At 26.2% G+C, this 20,830-nt stretch overlaps 3 non-coding genes across 3 annotated transcripts; all 3 read right to left on the reverse strand.

The window, feature by feature from the left end:
- Positions 1–4,755: 4,755 nt before the first annotated feature.
- Positions 4,756–4,827, reverse strand: Trnae-uuc. The gene has a single exon. It is a non-coding gene; the product is annotated as a tRNA-Glu (tRNA).
- An 877-nt stretch (positions 4,828–5,704) lies between these two features.
- On the reverse strand, positions 5,705–5,775 carry Trnae-uuc. Its single transcript has one exon. It is a non-coding gene; the product is annotated as a tRNA-Glu (tRNA).
- An 877-nt stretch (positions 5,776–6,652) lies between these two features.
- On the reverse strand, positions 6,653–6,724 carry Trnae-uuc. The gene has a single exon. It is a non-coding gene; the product is annotated as a tRNA-Glu (tRNA).
- Positions 6,725–20,830: the final 14,106 nt, after the last annotated feature.

Consider the following 20,830-nt stretch of genomic DNA (forward strand, 5'->3'; position numbering starts at 1 on the left):
ATAAGTCTTATTGACGAAAATAGATTGCTTTATTTCCATACGGGAATTGAACCCGGGCCTTGTGGGTGAAAACCACAAATCCTAACAACTAGACCATATAGAAGTGATCATAACTTAAGAATTTCTCTGATGTATATGGTATAAAAAGTTATTTCAAATATTTTGAACTTAAGATTGATTGATTAAATAATAAGTCAGTAACTAAAACAATTCAAATATCTGACAAGTATTAAATCTTGTTATGGATACATTTAAATTGCAAAATTTTGTGTTAAGTTCATTATTAATAGCAAATTGTTTGTTATTTGTAGCTAATATATTAAAAATGAGACTCATAAATTAACCCAACAGTTTTCTTTCATATTTAAAATTAATAAGTATTCATATAAAGTCAAGTTTTTCAATTGTTGGATGGGGATTGAGTTTAATATTGGAGTGTTTGCTTTTCATGTAAAAGAGAGTAGTGTAAATGCTAACAACGTCCACTCTTTAATTTCAAATCATTACTGTCAAGTAAAAGTTAAGATTTAGAAGAACAACCTTGGTGGAGAAAGTTATATATTGAAGTGACAAATAAAGTATATAAAAGTAGCAAATTTCTTAAGCTGTTTAATTTAATAAGAAACAGCATAGAAAAAACAGTCTGAATTAAATTTTTCATGTCATGTTATTAATGAAGCGCCCAATGCCGGTTTTGAAATTACTACCATAACATTAAGACTAACTTGTTCTACCAAACGAAGTAGACGTTCTTTAATCTTTGATAAATGAAATATTTGCCAAGAAATTAAAACTACATGAAGTAAACGTAAAGATGAACATTGAAGAATAAGCATTTCTCAGTGCACTTTTTACATTAAACATCTTTGAATGGATTAATTTTTGTCAGCCGATTTAATCTATTTTGTTTATTGTTAAAAATAATAAAGTAAATAGGTTAAAACTAATAAGTCTTATTGAAGAAAGAGTCTGCCTTATTTCCATACCGAGAATTGAACCCGGTACTTGTGGGTGAAAACCACAAATCCTAACCACTAGACAGTATGGAAGTGATCATAACTTAAAAATTTCTCTTATGTATATGGTATAAAAAGTTATTTCAAATATTTTCAACTTAAGATTGATTGATTAAATAATAAGTCAGTCTCTAAAATAATTCAAATATCTGACAAGTATTAAATCTTGTTATAGATATATTTAAATTGCAAAATTTTGTTTTAAGTTCATTATTAATAGCAAATTGTTTGTTATTTGTAGCTAATATATTAAAAATGAGACTCATAAATTGACCCAACAGCTTTCTTTCATATTTAAAGTTAATAAGTATTCATATAAAAGTCACGTTTTTCATTTGTTGCATGGGGATTGAGTTTAATATTGGAGTGTTTCCTTTTCATATAAAAGAGAGTAGTGTAAATGCTAACAACGTCCACTCTTTAATTTCAAATCATTACTGTCAAGTAAAAGTTAAGATTTAAAAGAACAACCTTGGTGGAGAAAGTTATATATTGAAGTGACAAATAAAGTATATAAAAGTAGCAAATTTCTTAAGCTGTTTAATTTAATAAGAAACAGCATAGAAAAAACAGTCTGAATTAAATTTTTCATGTCATGTTATTTAATAAAGCGCCCAACGCCTGTTTTGAAATTACTACCATAACATTAAGACTAACTTGTTCTACAAAACGAAGTAGACGTTCTTTAATCTTTGATAAATGAAATATTTGCCAAGAAATTAAAACTACATGAAGTAAACGTAAAGATGAACATTTAAGAATAAGCATTTCTCAGTGCACTTTTTACATTAAACATCTTTGAATGGATTAATTTTTGTCAGCCGATTTAATCTATTTTGTTTATTGTTAAAAGTAATAAAGTAAAAGTTTAAAAGTAATAAGTCTTATTGACGAAAATAGTTAGCTTTATTTCCATACGAGAATTCAACCCGGGCCTTGTGGGTGAAAACCACAAATCCTAACAACTAGACCATATGGAAGTGATCATAACTTAAAAATTTCCCATATGCATATGGTATAAAAAGTTATTTCAAATATTTTCAACTTAAGATTGATTGATTAAATAATAAGTCAGTACTAAAAGATTTCAAATATCTGACAAGTATTAAATCTTGTTATGGATACATTTAAATTGCAAAATTTCGTGTTAAGTTCATTATTAATAGCAAATTTTTTGTTATTTGTAGCTAATATATTAAAAATGAGACTCATAAATTAAGCCAACAGCTTTCTTTCATATTTAAAATTAATAAGTATTAATATAAAAGTCACGTTTTTCAATTGTTGGATGGGGATTGTGTTTAATATTGGAGTGTTTCCTTTTCATGTAAAAGAGAGTAGTTTAAATGCTAACAACGTCCACTCTTTAATTTCAAATCATTACTGTCAAGTAAAAGTTAATTTTAATAGAACAACGTTGGTGGAGAAAGTTATATATTGAAGTGACAAATAAAGTATATAAAAGTAGCCAAAATTCTTAAGCTGTTTAATTTAATAAGAAACAGCATAGAAGACACAGTCTAAATTAAGTTTTTCATGTCATGTTATTTAATGAAGCGCCCAACGCCGGTTTTGAAATTACTACCATATCATTAAGACTAACTTGTTCTACCAAACGAACTAGTCATGCTTTAATCTTTGATTAATGAAATATTTGCCAAGAAGTTGAAACTACATGAAAAAAACGTAAAGATGAACATTTAAGAATAAGCATTTCCCAGTGCAATTTTTACATTAAACATCTTTGAATGGATTAATTTTTGTCAGCCGATTTAATCTATTTTGTTTATTGTTAAAAGTAATAAAGTAAAAGTTTAAAACTAATAAGTCTTATTGACGAAAATAGTTTGCTTTATTTCCATATGGGAATTGAACCCGGGCCTTGTGGGTGAAAACCACAAATCCTAACAACTACACCATATAGAAGTGATCATAACTTAAAAATTTCTCTTATATTTATGGTATAAAAAGTTATTTCAAATATTTTCAACTTAAGATTGATTGATTAATTAATAAGTCAGTAACTAAAAGATTTCAAATATCTGACAGGTATTAAATCTCGTTATAAATACATTTAATTTGCAAAATTTTGTGTTAAGTTCATTATTAATAGCAAATTGTTTGTTATTTGTAGCTAATATATTAAAAATGAGACTCATAAATTAACCCAACAGCTTTCTTCCATATTTAAAATTAATAAGTATTAATATAAAAGACATTTTTCTTAATTGTTGGATGGGGATTGACTTTAATATTGGAGTGTTTGCTTTTAATGAAAAAGAGTGTAGTGTAAATGCTAATAACATCAACTCTTTAATTTCAAATCATTACTGTCAAGAAAAATTTAAGATTTAGAAGAACAACCTTGATGGAGAAAGTTATATATTGAAGTGACAAATAAAGTATATAAAAGTAGAAAAATTTCTTATGCTGTTTAATTTAATAAGAAACTGCAAAGGAAAAAACAGTCTGAATTAAAATTTTCATGTCATGTTATTTAATGAAGCGCCCAACGCCGGTTTTGAAATTACTACCATAACATTAAGAGTGACTTGTTCAATGAAACGAACTATACATGCTTTAATCTTTGATAAATGAAATATTTGCCAAGAAGTTGAAACTACATGAAAAAAACTTAAAGATGAACATTTAAGAATAAGCATTTCCCAGTGCACTTTTTACATTAAACATCTTTGAATGGATTAATTTTTTCAGCCAATTTAATCTATTTTGTTTATTGTTAAAAGTAATAAAGTAAAAGTTTAAAACTAATAATGTCTTATTGACGAAAATAGTTTGCTTTATTTCCATACGGGAATTGAACCCGGGCCTTGTGGGTGAAAACCACAAATCCTAACAACTAGAACATATAGAAGTGATCATAACTTAAAAATTTCTCTTTATTTATGGTATAAAAAGTTATTTCAAATATTTTCAACTTAAGATTGATTGATTAATTAATAAGTCAGTAACTAAAAGATTTCAAATATCTGACAAGTATTAAATCTTGTTATAGATACATTTAAATTGCAAAATTTTGTGTTAAGTTCATTATTAATAGCAAAATGTTTGTTATTTGTAGCTAATATATTAAAAATGAGACTCATAAATTAACCCAACAACTTTCTTTCATATTTAAAATTAATAAGTATTAATATAAAAGACGTTTTTCTTAATTGTTGGATGGGGATTGAGTTTAATATTGGAGTGTTTGCTTTTCATGTAAAAGAGAGTAGTGTAAATGCTAACAAAATTTCAAATCATTACTGTCAAGTAAAAGTTAAGATTTAGAAGAACAACCTTGGTGGAGAAAGTTATATATTGAAGTGACAAATAAAGTATATAAAAGTAGCAAAATTTCTTAAGCTGTTTAATTTAATAAGAAACAGCATGGAAAAAACAGTCTGAATTAAATTTTTCATATAATGTTATTTAATGAAGCGCCCAACGCCTGTTTTGAAATTACTACCATAACAATAAGACTAACTTGTTCTACCAAACGAAGTAGACGCTCTTTAATCTTTGATAAATGAAGTATTTGCCAAGAAATTAAAACTACATGAAGTAAACGTAAAGATGAACATTTAAGAATAAGCATTTCTCAGTGCACTTTTTACATTAAACATCTTTGAATGGATTAATTTTTGTCAGCCGATTTAATCTATTTTGTTTATTGTTGAAAATAATAAAGTAAATAGGTTAAAACTAATAAGTCTTATTGAAGAAAGAGTTTGCCTTATTTCCATACCGAGAATTGAACCCGGCACTTGTGGGTGAAAACCACAAATCCTAACCACTAGACCATATGGAAGTGATCATAACTTAAAAATTTCTCTCATGTATATGGTATAAAAAGTTATTTCAAATATTTTCAACTTAAGATTGATTGATTAAATAATAAGTCAGTCTCTAAAATAATTCAAATATCTGACAAGTATTAAATCTTGTTATAGATATATTTAAATTGCAAAATTTTGTTTTAAGTTCATTATTAAAAGCAAATTGTTTGTTATTTGTAGCTAATATATTAAAAATGAGACTCATAAATTAAGCCAACAGCTTTCTTTCATATTTAAAATTAATAAGTATTCATATAAAAGTCACGTTTTTCATTTGTTGCATGGGGATTGAGTTTAATATTGGAGTGTTTCCTTTTCATATAAAAGAGAGTAGTGTAAATGCTAACAACGTCCACTCTTTAATTTCAAATCATTACTGTCAAGTAAAAGTTAAGATTTAAAAGAACAACCTTGGTGGAGAAAGTTATATATTGAAGTGACAAATAAAGTATATAAAAGTAGCAAATTTCTTAAGCTGTTTAATTTAATAAGAAACAGCATAGAAAAAACAGTCTGAATTAAATTTTTCATGTCATGTTATTTAATGAAGCGCCCAACGCCTGTTTTGAAATTACTACCATAACATTAAGACTAACTTGTTCTACCAAACGAAGTAGACGTTCTTTAATCTTTGATAAATGAAATATTTGCCAAGAAATTAAAACTACATGAAGTAAACGTAAAGATGAACATTTAAGAATAAGCATTTCTCAGTGCACTTTTTACATTAAACATCTTTGAATGGATTAATTTTTGTCAGCCGATTTAATCTATTTTGTTTATTGTTAAAAATAATAAAGTAAATAGGTTAAAACTAATAAGTCTTATTGACGAAAATAGTTTGCTTTATTTCCATACGGGAATTGAACCCGGGCCTTGTGGGTGAAAACCACAAATCCTAACCACTAGACCATATGGAAGTGATTATAACTTAAAAATTTCTGATATGCATATGGTATAAAAAGTTATTTCAAATATTTTCAACTTAAGATTGATTGATTAAATAATAAGTCAGTAACTAAAAGATTTCAAATGTCTGACAAGTATTAAATCTTGTTATAGATATATTTAAATTGCAAAATTTTGTTTTAAGTTCATTATTAATAGCAAATTGTTTGTTATTTGTAGCTAATATATTAAAAATGAGACTCATAAATTAAGCCAACAGCTTTCTTTCATATTTAAAATTAATAAGTATTCATATAAAAGTCACGTTTTTCATTTGTTGCATGGGGATTGAGTTTAATATTGGAGTGTTTCCTTTTCATATAAAAGAGAGTAGTGTAAATGCTAACAACGTCCACTCTTTAATTTCAAATCATTACTGTCAAGTAAAAGTTAAGATTTAAAAGAACAACCTTGGTGGAGAAAGTTATATATTGAAGTGACAAATAAAGTATATAAAAGTAGCAAATTTTCTTAAGCTGTTTAATTTTATAAGAAACAGCATAGAAAAAACAGTCTGAATTAAATTTTTCATGTCATTTTATTTAATAAAGCGCCCAACGCCTGTTTTGAAATTACTACCATAACATTAAGACTAACTTGTTCTACCAAACGAAGTAGACGTTCTTTAATCTTTGATAAATGAAATATTTGCCAAGAAATTAAAACTACATGAAGTAAACGTAAAGATGAACATTTAAGAATAAGCATTTCTCAGTGCACTTTTTACATTAAACATCTTTGAATGGATTAATTTTTGTCAGCCGATTTAATCTATTTTGTTTATTGTTAAAAATAATACAGCAAATAGGTTAAAACTAATAAGTCTTATTGACGAAAGAGTTTGCCTTATTTCCATACCGGGAATTGAACCCGGGCCTTGTGGGTGAAAACCACAAATCCTAACCACTAGACCATATGGAAGTGATCATAACTTAAAAATTTCTCTTATGTATATGGTATAAAAAGTTATTTCAAATATTTTCAACTTAAGATTGATTGATTAAATAATAAGTCAGTCACTAAAATAATTCAAATATCTGACAAGTATTAAATCTTGTTATAGATAGATTTAAATTGCAAAATTTTGTTTTAAGTTCATTATTAATAGCAAATTGTTTGTTATTTGTAGCTAATATATTAAAAATGAGACTCATAAATTAAGCCAACAGCTTTCTTTCATATTGAAAATTAATAAGTATTCATATAAAAGTCACGTTTTTCATTTGTTGCATGGGAATTGAGTTTAATATTGGAGTGTTTCCTTTTCATATAAAAGAGAGTAGTGTAAATGCTAACAACGTCCACTCTTTAATTTCAAATCATTACTGTCAAGTAAAAGTTAAGATTTAAAAGAACAACCTTGGTGGAGAAAGTTATATATTGAAGTTTCAAATAAAGTATATAAAAGTAGCAAAATTCTTAAGCTGTTTAATTTAATAAGAAACAGCATAGAAAAAACAGTCTAAATTAAATTTTTCATGTCATGTTATTTAATAAAGCGCCCAACGCCTGTTTTGAAATTACTACCATAACATTAAGACTAACTTGTTCTACCAAACGAAGTAGACGTTCTTTAATCTTTGATAAATGAAATATTTGCCAAGAAATTAAAACTACATGAAGTAAACGTAAAGATGAACATTTAAGAATAAGCATTTCCCAGTGCACTTTTTACATTAAACATCTTTAAATGGATTAATTTTTGTCAGCCGATTTAAACTATTTTGTTTATTGTTAAAAAAAATAAAGTAAATAGGTTAAAACTAATAAGTCTTATTGACGAAAATAGTTAGCTTTATTTCCATACGGGAATTCAACCCGGGCCTTGTGGGTGAAAACCACAAATCCTAACAACTAGACCATATGGAAGTGATCATAACTTAAAAATTTCCCATATGCATATGGTATAAAAAGTTATTTCAAATATTTTCAACTTAAGATTGATTGATTAAATAATAAGTCAGTACTAAAAGATTTCAAATATCTGACAAGTATTAAATCTTGTTATGGATACATTTAAATTGCAAAATTTCGTGTTAAGTTCATTATTAATAGCAAATTTTTTGTTATTTGTAGCTAATATATTAAAAATGAGACTCATAAATTAAGCCAACAGCTTTCTTTCATATTTAAAATTAATAAGTATTAATATAAAAGTCACGTTTTTCAATTGTTGGATGGGGATTGTGTTTAATATGGAGTGTTTCCTTTTCATGTAAAAGAGAGTAGTTTAAATGCTAACAACGTCCACTCTTTAATTTCAAATCATTACTGTCAAGTAAAAGTTAATTTTAATAGAACAACGTTGGTGGAGAAAGTTATATATTGAAGTGACAAATAAAGTATATAAAAGTAGCAAAATTCTTAAGCTGTTTAATTTAATAAGAAACAGCATAGAAAACAGTCTAAATTAAATTTTTCATGTCATGTTATTTAATGAAGCGCCCAACGCCGGTTTTGAAATTACTACCATATCATTAAGACTAACTTGTTCTACCAAACGAACTAGTCATGCTTTAATCTTTGATTAATGAAATATTTGCCAAGAAGTTGAAACTACATGAAAAAAACGTAAAGATGAACATTTAAGAATAAGCATTTCCCAGTGAACTTTTTACATTAAACATCTTTGAATGGATTAATTTTTGTCAGCCGATTTAATCTATTTTGTTTATTGTTAAAAGTAATAAAGTAAAAGTTTAAAACTAATAAGTCTTATTGACGAAAATAGTTTGCTTTATTTCCATATGGGAATTGAACCCGGGCCTTGTGGGTGAAAACCACAAATCCTAACAACTACACCATATAGAAGTGATCATAACTTAAAAATTTCTCTTATATTTATGGTATAAAAAGTTATTTCAAATATTTTCAACTTAAGATTGATTGATTAATTAATAAGTCAGTAACTAAAAGATTTCAAATATCTGACAGGTATTAAATCTCGTTATAAATACATTTAATTTGCAAAATTTTGTGTTAAGTTCATTATTAATAGCAAATTGTTTGTTATTTGTAGCTAATATATTAAAAATGAGACTCATAAATTAACCCAACAGCTTTCTTCCATATTTAAAATTAATAAGTATTAATATAAAAGACATTTTTCTTAATTGTTGGATGGGGATTGACTTTAATATTGGAGTGTTTGCTTTTAATGAAAAAGAGTGTAGTGTAAATGCTAATAACATCAACTCTTTAATTTCAAATCATTACTGTCAAGAAAAATTTAAGATTTAGAAGAACAACCTTGGTGGAGAAAGTTATATATTGAAGTGACAAATAAAGTATATAAAAGTAGAAAAATTTCTTATGCTGTTTAATTTAATAAGAAACTGCAAAGGAAAAAACAGTCTGAATTAAAATTTTCATGTCATGTTATTTAATGAAGCGCCCAACGCCGGTTTTGAAATTACTACCATAACATTAAGAGTGACTTGTTCAATGAAACGAACTATACATGCTTTAATCTTTGATAAATGAAATATTTGCCAAGAAGTTGAAACTACATGAAAAAAACGTAAAGATGAACATTTAAGAATAAGCATTTCCCAGTGCATTTTTACATTAAACATCTTTGAATGGATTAATTTTGTCAGCCAATTAAATCTATTTTGTTTATTGTTAAAAGTAATAAAGTAAAAGTTTAAAACTAATAAGTCTTATTGACGAAAATAGTTTGCTTTATTTCCATATGGGAATTGAACCCGGGCCTTATGGGTGAAAACCACAAATCCTAACAACTACACCATATAGAAGTGATCATAACTTAAAAATTTCTCCTATATTTATGGTATAAAAAGTTATTTCAAATATTTTCAACTTAAGATTGATTGATTAATTAATAAGTCAGTAACTAAAAGATTTCAAATATCTGACAGGTATTAAATCTCGTTATAAATACATTTAATTTGCAAAATTTTGTGTTAAGTTCATTATTAATAGCAAATTGTTTGTTATTTGTAGCTAATATATTAAAAATGAGACTCATAAATTAACCCAACAGCTTTCTTCCATGTTTAAAATTAATAAGTATTAATATAAAAGACATTTTTCTTAATTGTTGGATGGGGATTGACTTTAATATTGGAGTGTTTGCTTTTAATGAAAAAGAGTGTAGTGTAAATGCTAATAACATCAACTCTTTAATTTCAAATCATTACTGTCAAGAAAAATTTAAGATTTAGAAGAACAACCTTGGTGGAGAAAGTTATATATTGAAGTGACAAATAAAGTATATAAAAGTAGAAAAATTTCTTATGCTGTTTAATTTAATAAGAAACTGCAAAGGAAAAAACAGTCTGAATTAAAATTTTCATGTCATGTTATTTAATGAAGCGCCCAACGCCGGTTTTGAAATTACTACCATATCATTAAGACTAACTTGTTCTACCAAACGAACTAGTCATGCTTTAATCTTTGATTAATGAAATATTTGCCAAGAAGTTGAAACTACATGAAAAAAACGTAAAGATGAACATTTAAGAATAAGCATTTCCCAGTGCACTTTTTACATTAAACATCTTTGAATGGATTAATTTTTGTCAGCCAATTTAATCTATTTTGTTTATTGTTAAAAGTAATAAAGTAAAAGTTAAAAACTAATAAGTCTTATTGACGAAAATAGTTTGCTTTATTTCCATATGGGAATTGAACCCGGGCCTTGTGGGTGAAAACCACAAATCCTAACAACTACACCATATAGAAGTGATCATAACTTAAAAATTTCTCTTATATTTATGGTATAAAAAGTTACTTCAAATATTTTCAACTTAAGATTGATTGATTAATTAATAAGTCAGTAACTAAAAGATTTCAAATATCTGACAGGTATTAAATCTCGTTATAAATACATTTAATTTGCAAAATTTTGTGTTAAGTTCATTATTAATAGCAAATTGTTTGTTATTTGTAGCTAATATATTAAAAATGAGACTCATAAATTAACCCAACAGCTTTCTTCCATATTTAAAATTAATAAGTATTAATATAAAAGACATTTTTCTTAATTGTTGGATGGGGATTGACTTTAATATTGGAGTGTTTGCTTTTAATGAAAAAGAGTGTAGTGTAAATGCTAATAACATCAACTCTTTAATTTCAAATCATTACTGTCAAGAAAAATTTAAGATTTAGAAGAACAACCTTGGTGGAGAAAGTTATATATTGAAGTGACAAATAAAGTATATAAAAGTAGAAAAATTTCTTATGCTGTTTAATTTAATAAGAAACTGCAAAGGAAAAAACAGTCTGAATTAAAATTTTCATGTCATGTTATTTAATGAAGCGCCCAACGCCGGTTTTGAAATTACTACCATAACATTAAGAGTGACTTGTTCAATGAAACGAACTATACATGCTTTAATCTTTGATAAATGAAATATTTGCCAAGAAGTTGAAACTACATGAAAAAAACGTAAAGATGAACATTTAAGAATAAGCATTTCCCAGTGCAATTTTTACATTAAACATCTTTGAATGGATTAATTGTTGTCAGCCGATTTAATCTATTTTGTTTATTGTTAAAAGTAATAAAGTAAAAGTTTAAAACTAATAAGTCTTATTGACGAAAATAGTTTGCTTTATTTCCATATGGGAATTGAACCCGGGCCTTATGGGTGAAAACCACAAATCCTAACAACTACACCATATAGAAGTGATCATAACTTAAAAATTTCTCTTATATTTATGGTATAAAAAGTTATTTCAAATATTTTCAACTTAAGATTGATTGATTAATTAATAAGTCAGTAACTAAAAGATTTCAAATATCTGACAAGTATTAAATCTTGTTATAGATACATTTAAATTGCAAAATTTTGTGTTAAGTTCATTATTTATAGCAAATTGTTTGTTATTTGTAGCTAATATATTAAAAATGAGACTCATAAATTAACCCAACAGCTTTCTTCCATATTTAAAATTAATAAGTATTAATATAAAAGACATTTTTCTTAATTGTTGGATGGGGATTGACTTTAATATTGGAGTGTTTGCTTTTAATGAAAAAGAGTGTAGTGTAAATGCTAATAACATCAACTCTTTAATTTCAAATCATTACTGTCAAGTAAAAGTTAAGATTTAAAAGAACAACCTTGGTGGAGAAAGTTATATATTGAAGTGACAAATAAAGTATATAAAAGTAGCAAAATTCTTAAGCTGTTTAATTTAATAATAAACAGCATAGAAAAAAACAGTCTGAATTAAATTTTTCATGTCATGTTATGTAATGAAGCGCCCAACGCCGGTTTTGAAATTATTACCATAACATTAAGACTAACTTGTTCTACCAAACGAACTAGTCATGCTTTAATCTTTGATTAATGAAATATTTGCCAAGAAGTTGAAACTACATGAAAAAAACGTAAAGATGAACATTTAAGAATAAGCATTTCCCAGTGCAATTTTTACATTAAACATCTTTGAATGGATTAATTGTTGTCAGCCGATTTAATCTATTTTGTTTATTGTTAAAAGTAATAAAGTAAAAGTTTAAAACTAATAAGTCTTATTGACGAAAATAGTTTGCTTTATTTCCATATGGGAATTGAACCCGGGCCTTGTGGGTGAAAACCACAAATCCTAACAACTACACCATATAGAAGTGATCATAACTTAAAAATTTCTCTTATATTTATGGTATAAAAAGTTATTTCAAATATTTTCAACTTAAGATTGATTGATTAATTAATAAGTCAGTAACTAAAAGATTTCAAATATCTGACAAGTATTAAATCTTGTTATAGATACATTTAAATTGCAAAATTTTGTGTTAAGTTCATTATTTATAGCAAATTGTTTGTTATTTGTAGCTAATATATTAAAAATGAGACTCATAAATTAACCCAACAGCTTTCTTTCATATTTAAAATTAATAAGTATTAATATAAAAGACATTTTTCTTAATTGTTGGATGGGGATTGAGTTTAATATTGGAGTGTTTGCTTTTCATGTAAAAGAGAGTAGTGTAAATGCTAATAACATCAACTCTTTAATTTCAAATCATTACTGTCAAGAAAAATTTAAGATTTAGAAGAACAACCTTGGTGGAGAAAGTTATATATTGAAGTGACAAATAAAGTATATAAAAGTAGAAAAATTTCTTAAGCTGTTTAATTTAATAAGAAACTGCAAAGGAAAAACAGTCTGAATTAAAATTTTCATGTCATGTTATTTAATGAAGCGCCCAACGCCGGTTTTGAAATTACTACCATAACATTAAGACTGACTTGTTCAATGAAACGAACTATACATGCTTTAATCTTTGATAAATGAAATATTTGCCAAGAAGTTGAAACTACATGAAAAAACGTAAAGATGAACATTTAAGAATAAGCATTTCCCAGTGCACTTTTTACATTAAACATCTTTGAATGGATTAATTTTTGTCAGCCAATTTAATCTATTTTGTTTATTGTTAAAAGTAATAAAGTAAAAGTTAAAAACTAATAAGTCTTATTGACGAAAATAGTTTGCTTTATTTCCATACGGAATTGAACCCGGGCCTTGTGGGTGAAAACCACAAATCCTAACAACTAGACCATATAGAAGTGATCATAACTTAAAATTTCTCTTTATTTATGGTATAAAAAGTTATTTCAAATATTTTCAACTTAAGATTGATTGATTAATTAATAAGTCAGTAACTAAAAGATTTCAAATATCTGACAAGTATTAAATCTTGTTATAGATACATTTAAATTGCAAAATTTTGTGTTAAGTTCATTATTAATAGCAAATTGTTTGTTATTTGTAGCTAATATATTAAAATGAGACTCATAAATTAACCCAACAGCTTTCTTTCATATTTAAAATTAATAAGTATTAATATAAAAGACGTTTTTCTTAATTGTTGGATGGGGATTGAGTTTAATATTGGAGTGTTTGCTTTTCATGTAAAAGAGAGTAGTGTAAATGCTAACAAAATTTCAAATCATTACTGTCAAGTAAAAGTTAAGATTTAGAAGAACAACCTTGGTGGAGAAAGTTATATATTGAAGTGACAAATAAAGTATATAAAAGTAGCAAAATTTCTTAAGCTGTTTAATTTAATAAGAAACAGCATAGAAAAAACAGTCTGAATTAAATTTTTCATGTCATGTTATTTAATGAAGCGCCCAACGCCGGTTTTGAAATTATTACCATAACATTAAGACTAACTTGTTCTACCAAACGAAGTAGACGTTCTTTAATCTTTGATAAATGAAATATTTGCCAAGAAATTAAAACTACATGAAGTAAACGTAAAGATGAACATTTAAGAATAAGCATTTCTCAGTGCACTTTTTACATTAAACATCTTTGAATGGATTAATTTTTGTCAGCCGATTTAATCTATTTTGTTTATTGTTAAAAATAATAAAGTAAATAGGTTAAAACTAATAAGTCTTATTGACGAAAATAGTTTGCTTTATTTCCATACGGAATTGAACCCGGGCCTTGTGGGTGAAAACCACAAATCCTAACCACTAGACCATATGGAAGTGATCATAACTTAAAAATTTCTCTTATGCATATGGTATAAAAGTTATTTCAAATATTTTCAACTTAAGATTGATTGATTAAATAATAAGTCAGTAACTAAAAGATTTCAAATGTCTGACAAGTATTAAATCTTGTTATAGATATATTTAAATTGCAAAATTTTGTTTTAAGTTCATTATTAATAGCAAATTGTTTGTTATTTGTAGCTAATATATTAAAATGAGACTCATAAATTAAGCCAACAGCTTTCTTTCATATTTAAAATTAATAAGTATTAATATAAAAGTCACGTTTTCATTTGTTGCATGGGGATTGAGTTTAATATTGGAGTGTTTCCTTTTCATATAAAAGAGAGTAGTGTAAATGCTAACAACGTCCACTCTTTAATTTCAAATCATTACTGTCAAGTAAAAGTTAAGATTTAGAAGAACAACCTTGGTGGAGAAAGTTATATATTGAAGTGACAAATAAAGTATATAAAAGTAGCAAAATTTCTTAAGCTGTTTAATTTAATAAGAAACAGCATAGAAAAAACAGTCTGAATTAAATTTTTCATGTCATGTTATTTAATGAAGCGCCCAACGCCTGTTTTGAAATTACTACCATAACATTAAGACTAACTTGTTCTACCAAACGAAGTAGACGTTCTTTAATCTTTGATAAATGAAATATTTGCCAAGAAATTAAAACTACATGAAGTAAACGTAAAGATGAACATTTAAGAATAAGCATTTCTCAGTGCACTTTTTACATTAAACATCTTTGAATGGATTAATTTTTGTCAGCCGATTTAATCTATTTTGTTTATTGTTAAAAATAATAAAGTAAATAGGTTAAAACTAATAAGTCTTATTGACGAAAATAGTTTGCTTTATTTCCATACGGAATTGAACCCGGGCCTTGTGGGTGAAAACCACAAATCCTAACCACTAGACCATATGGAAGTGATCATAACTTAAAATTTCTCTTATGTATATGGTATAAAAGTTATTTCAAATATTTTCAACTTAAGATTGATTGATTAAATAATAAGTCAGTAACTAAAATATTTCAAATATCTGACAAGTATTAAATCTTGTTATAGATACATTTAAATTGCAAAATTTTGTTTTAAGTTCATTATTAATAGCAAATTGTTTGTTATTTGTAGCTAAAATATTAAAAATGAGACTCATAAATTAAGCCAACAGCTTTCTTTCATATTTAAAATTAATAAGTATTAATATAAAAGTCACGTTTTTCAATTGTTGGATGGAGATTGTGTTTAATATTGGAGTGTTTCCTTTTCATGTAAAAGAGAGTAGTTTAAATGCTAACAACGTCCACTCCTTAATTTCAAATCATTACTGTCAAGTAAAAGTTAAGATTTAAAAGAACAACCTTGGTGGAGAAAGTTATATATTGAAGTGACAAATAAAGTATATAAAAGTAGCAAAATTCTTAAGCTGTTTAATTTAATAATAAACAGCATAGAAAAAAACAGTCTGAATTAAATTTTTCATGTCATGTTATTTAATGAAGCGCCCAACGCCTTTTTTGAAATTACTACCATATCATTAAGACTAACTTGTTCTACCAAACGAACTAGACATGCTTTAATCTTTGATAAATGAAATATTTGCCAAGAAATTAAAACTACATGAAGTAAACGTAAAGATGAACATTTAAGAATAAGCATTTCCCAGTGCACTTTTACATTAAACATCTTTGAATGGATTAATTTTTGTCAGCCGATTTAATCTATTTTGTTTATTGTTAAAAAAATAAAGTAAATAGGTTAAAACTAATAAGTCTTATTGACGAAAATAGTTTGCTTTATTTCCATACGGGAATTGAACCCGGGCCTTGTGGGTGAAAACCACAAATCCTAACAACTAGACCATATGTAAGTGGTCATAAATTAAAAATTTCTCATATGCATATGGTATAAAAAGTTATTTCAAATATTTTCAACTTAAGATTGATTGATTAAATAATAAGTCAGTACTAAAAGATTTCAAATATCTGACAAGTATTAAATCTTGTTATGGATACATTTAAATTGCAAAATTTCGTGTTAAGTTCATTATTAATAGCAAATTGTTTGTTATTTGTAGCTAATATATTAAAAATGAGACTCATAAATTAACCCAAAAGCTTTCTTTCATATTTCAAATTAATAAGTATTAATATAAAAGTCACGTTTTTCAATTGTTGGATGGAGATTGTGTTTAATATTGGAGTGTTTCCTTTTCATGTAAAAGAGAGTAGTGTAAATGCTAACAACGTCCACTCTTTAATTTCAAATCATTACTGTCAAGTAAAAGTTAATTTTAAAGAACAACGTTGGTGGAGAAAGTTATATATTGAAGTGACAAATAAAGTATATAAAAGTAGCAAAATTCTTAAGCTGTTTAATTTAATAAGAAACAGCATAGAAAAACAGTCTGAATTAATTTTTCATGTCATGTTATTTAATGAAGCGCCCAACGCCGGTTTTGAAATTATTACCATAACATTAAGACTAACTTGTTCTACCAAACGAACTAGTCATGCTTTAATCTTTGATTAATGAAATATTTGCCAAGAAGTTGAAACTACATGAAGAAACGTAAAGATGAACATTTAAGAATAAGCATTTCCCAGTGCAATTTTACATTAAACATCTTTGAATGGATTAATTTTGTCAGCCGATTTAATCTATTTTGTTTATTGTTAAAAGTAATAAAGTAAAAGTTTAAAACTAATAAGTCTTATTGACGAAAATAGTTTGCTTTATTTCCATATGGGAATTGAACCCGGGCCTTGTGGGTGAAAACCACAAATCCTAACAACTACACCATATAGAAGTGATCATAACTTAAAATTTCTCTTATATTTATGGTATAAAAGTTATTTCAAATATTTTCAACTTAAGATTGATTGATTAATTAATAAGTCAGTAACTAAAAGATTTCAAATATCTGACAAGTATTAAATCTTGTTATAAATACATTTAATTTGCAAAATTTTGTGTTAAGTTCATTATTAATAGCAAATTGTTTGTTATTTGTAGCTAATATATTAAAATGAGACTCATAAATTAACCCAACAGCTTTCTTCCATATTTAAAATTAATAAGTATTAATATAAAAGACATTTTCTTAATTGTTGGATGGGGATTGACTTTAATATTGGAGTGTTTGCTTTTAATGAAAAAGAGTGTAGTGTAAATGCTAATAACATCAACTCTTTAATTTCAAATCATTACTGTCAAGAAAAATTTAAGATTTAGAAGAACAACCTTGGTGGAGAAAGTTATATATTGAAGTGACAAATAAAGTATATAAAAGTAGAAAAATTTCTTATGCTGTTTAATTTAATAAGAAACTGCAAAGGAAAAAACAGTCTGAATTAAAATTTTCATGTCATGTTATTTAATGAAGCGCCCAACGCCGGTTTTGAAATTACTACCATAACATTAAGAGTGACTTGTTCAATGAAACGAACTATACATGCTTTAATCTTTGATAAATGAAATATTTGCCAAGAAGTTGAAACTACATGAAAAAAACGTAAAGATGAACATTTAAGAATAAGCATTTCCCAGTGCAATTTTTACATTAAACATCTTTGAATGGATTAATTTTTGTCAGCCAATTAAATCTATTTTGTTTATTGTTAAAAGTAATAAAGTAAAAGTTTAAAACTAATAAGTCTTATTGACGAAAATAGTTTGCTTTATTTCCATATGGGAATTGAACCCGGGCCTTATGGGTGAAAACCACAAATCCTAACAACTACACCATATAGAAGTGATCATAACTTAAAAATTTCTCTTATATTTATGGTATAAAAAGTTATTTCAAATATTTTCAACTTAAGATTGATTGATTAATTAATAAGTCAGTAACTAAAAGATTTCAAATATCTGACAAGTATTAAATCTTGTTATAAATACATTTAAATTGCAAAATTTTGTGTTAAGTTCATTATTAATAGCAAATTGTTTGTTATTTGTAGCTAATATATTAAAATGAGACTCATAAATTAACCCAACAGCTTTCTTTCATATTTAAAATTAATAAGTATTAATATAAAGACATTTTCTTAATTGTTGGATGGGGATTGAGTTTAATATTGGAGTGTTTGCTTTTCATGAAAAAGAGAGTAGTGTAAATGCTAACAACATCAACTCTTTAATTTCAAATCATTACTGTCAAGAAAAATTTAAGATTTAGAAGAACAACCTTGGTGGAGAAAGTTATATATTGAAGTGACAAATAAAGTATATAAAAGTAGAAAAATTTCTTAAGCTGTTTAATTTAATAAGAAACAGCAAAGGAAAAACAGTCTGAATTAAAATTTTCATGTCATGTTATTTAATGAAGCGCCCAACGCCGGTTTTGAAATTACTACCATAACATTAAGACTAACTTGTTCAAACGAACTATACATGCTTTAATCTTTGATAAATGAAATATTTGCCAAGAAGTTGAAACTACATGAAAAAAACGTAAAGATGAACATTTAAGAATAAGCATTTCCCAGTGCACTTTTTACATTAAACATCTTTGAATGGATTGATTTTTGTCAGCCAATTAAATCTATTTTGTTTATTGTTAAAAGTAATAAAGTAAAAGTTTAAAAGTAATAAGTCTTATTGACGAAAATAGTTTGCTTTATTTCCATACGGGAATTGAACCCGGGCCTTGTGGGTGAAAACCACAAATCCTAACAACTAGACCATATGTAAGTGGTCATAAATTAAAAATTTCTCATATGCATATGGTATAAAAAGTTATTTCAAATATTTTGAACTTAATATTGATTGATTAAATAATAAGTCAGTAACTAAAAGATTTCAAATGTCTGACAAGTATTAAATCTTGTTATAGATACATTTAAATTGCAAAATTTTGTGTTAAGTTCATTATTAATAGCAAATTGTTTGTTATTTGTAGCTAATATATTAAAAATGAGACTCATAAATTAACCCAACAGCTTTCTTTCATATTTAAAATTAATAAGTATTCATATAAAAGTCACGTTTTTCAATTGTTGGATGGGGATTGAGTTTAATATTGGAGTGTTTGCTTTTCATGTAAAAGAGAGTAGTGTAAATGCTAACAACGTCCACTCGTTAATTTCAAATCATTACTGTCAAATAAAGTTAATATTTAAAAGAACAACATTTTTGGAGAAAGTAATATATTGAAGTGACAAATAAAGTACATAAAAGTAGAAAAATTCTTAAGCTTTTTAATTTAATAAGAAACAGCATAGAAGAACAGTCTGAATTAAATTTTTCATGTCATGTTATTTAATGAAGCGCCCAACGCCGGTTTTGAAATTACTACCATAACATTAAGACTAACTTGTTCTACCAAATGAAGTAGTCATGCTTTAATCTTTGATTAATGAGATATTTGCCAAGAAGTTGAAACTACATGAAGAAAACGTAAAGATGAATATTTAAGAATAAGCATTTCCCGGTGCACTTTTTACATTAAACATCTTTGAATGGATGAATTTTTGTCAACCGATTTAATCTATTTTGTTTATTGTTAAAAATAATAAAGTAAATAGGTTAAAACTAATAAGTCTTATTGACGAAACTAGTTTGCTTTATTTCCATACCGGAATTAAACCCGGGCCTTGTGGGTGAAAACCACAAATCCTAACAACTAGACCATATGTAAGTGATTATAACTTAAAAATTTCTTATATGCATATGGTATAAAAAGTTATTTCAAATATTTTCAACTTAAGATTGATTGATTAAATAATAAGTCAGTACTAAAAGATTTCAAATATCTGACAAGTATTAAATCTTGTTATGGATACATTTAAATTGCAAAATTTCGTGTTAAGTTCATTATTAATAGCAAATTGTTTGTTATTTGTAGCTAATATATTAAAAATGAGACTCATAAATTAACCCAAAAGCTTTCTTTCATATTTCAAATTAATAAGTATTAATATAAAAGTCACGTTTTTCAATTGTTGGATGGGGATTGTGTTTAATATTGGAGTGTTTCCATTTCATGTAAAAGAGAGTAGTTTAAATGCTAACAACGTCCACTCTTTAATTTCAAATCATTACTGTCAAGTAAAAGTTAAGATTTAAAAGAACAACGTTGGTGGAGAAAGTTATATATTGAAGTGACAAATAAAGTATATAAAAGTAGCCAAATTCTTAAGCTGTTTAATTTAATAAGAAACAGCATAGAAGGAACAGTCTGAATTAAATTTTTCATGTCATGTTATTTAATGAAGCGCCCAACGCCTTTTTTGAAATTACTACCATATCATTAAGACTAACTTGTTCTACCAAACGAACTAGTCATGCTTTAATCTTTGATTAATGAAATATTTGCCAAGAAGTTGAAACTACATGAAAAAAACGTAAAGATGAACATTTAAGAATAAGCATTTCCCAGTGCACTTTTTACATTAAACATCTTTGAATGGATTAATTTTTGTCAGCCAATTTAATCTATTTTGTTTATTGTTAAAGTAATAAAGTAAAGTTAAAACTAATAAGTCTTATTGACGAAAATAGTTTGCTTTATTTCCATATGG

Source organism: Xenia sp. Carnegie-2017, unplaced genomic scaffold (assembly GCF_021976095.1).
Source record: "Xenia sp. Carnegie-2017 unplaced genomic scaffold, XeniaSp_v1 HiC_scaffold_6, whole genome shotgun sequence".
NCBI classification, from domain to species: domain Eukaryota; kingdom Metazoa; phylum Cnidaria; class Anthozoa; order Malacalcyonacea; family Xeniidae; genus Xenia; species Xenia sp. Carnegie-2017.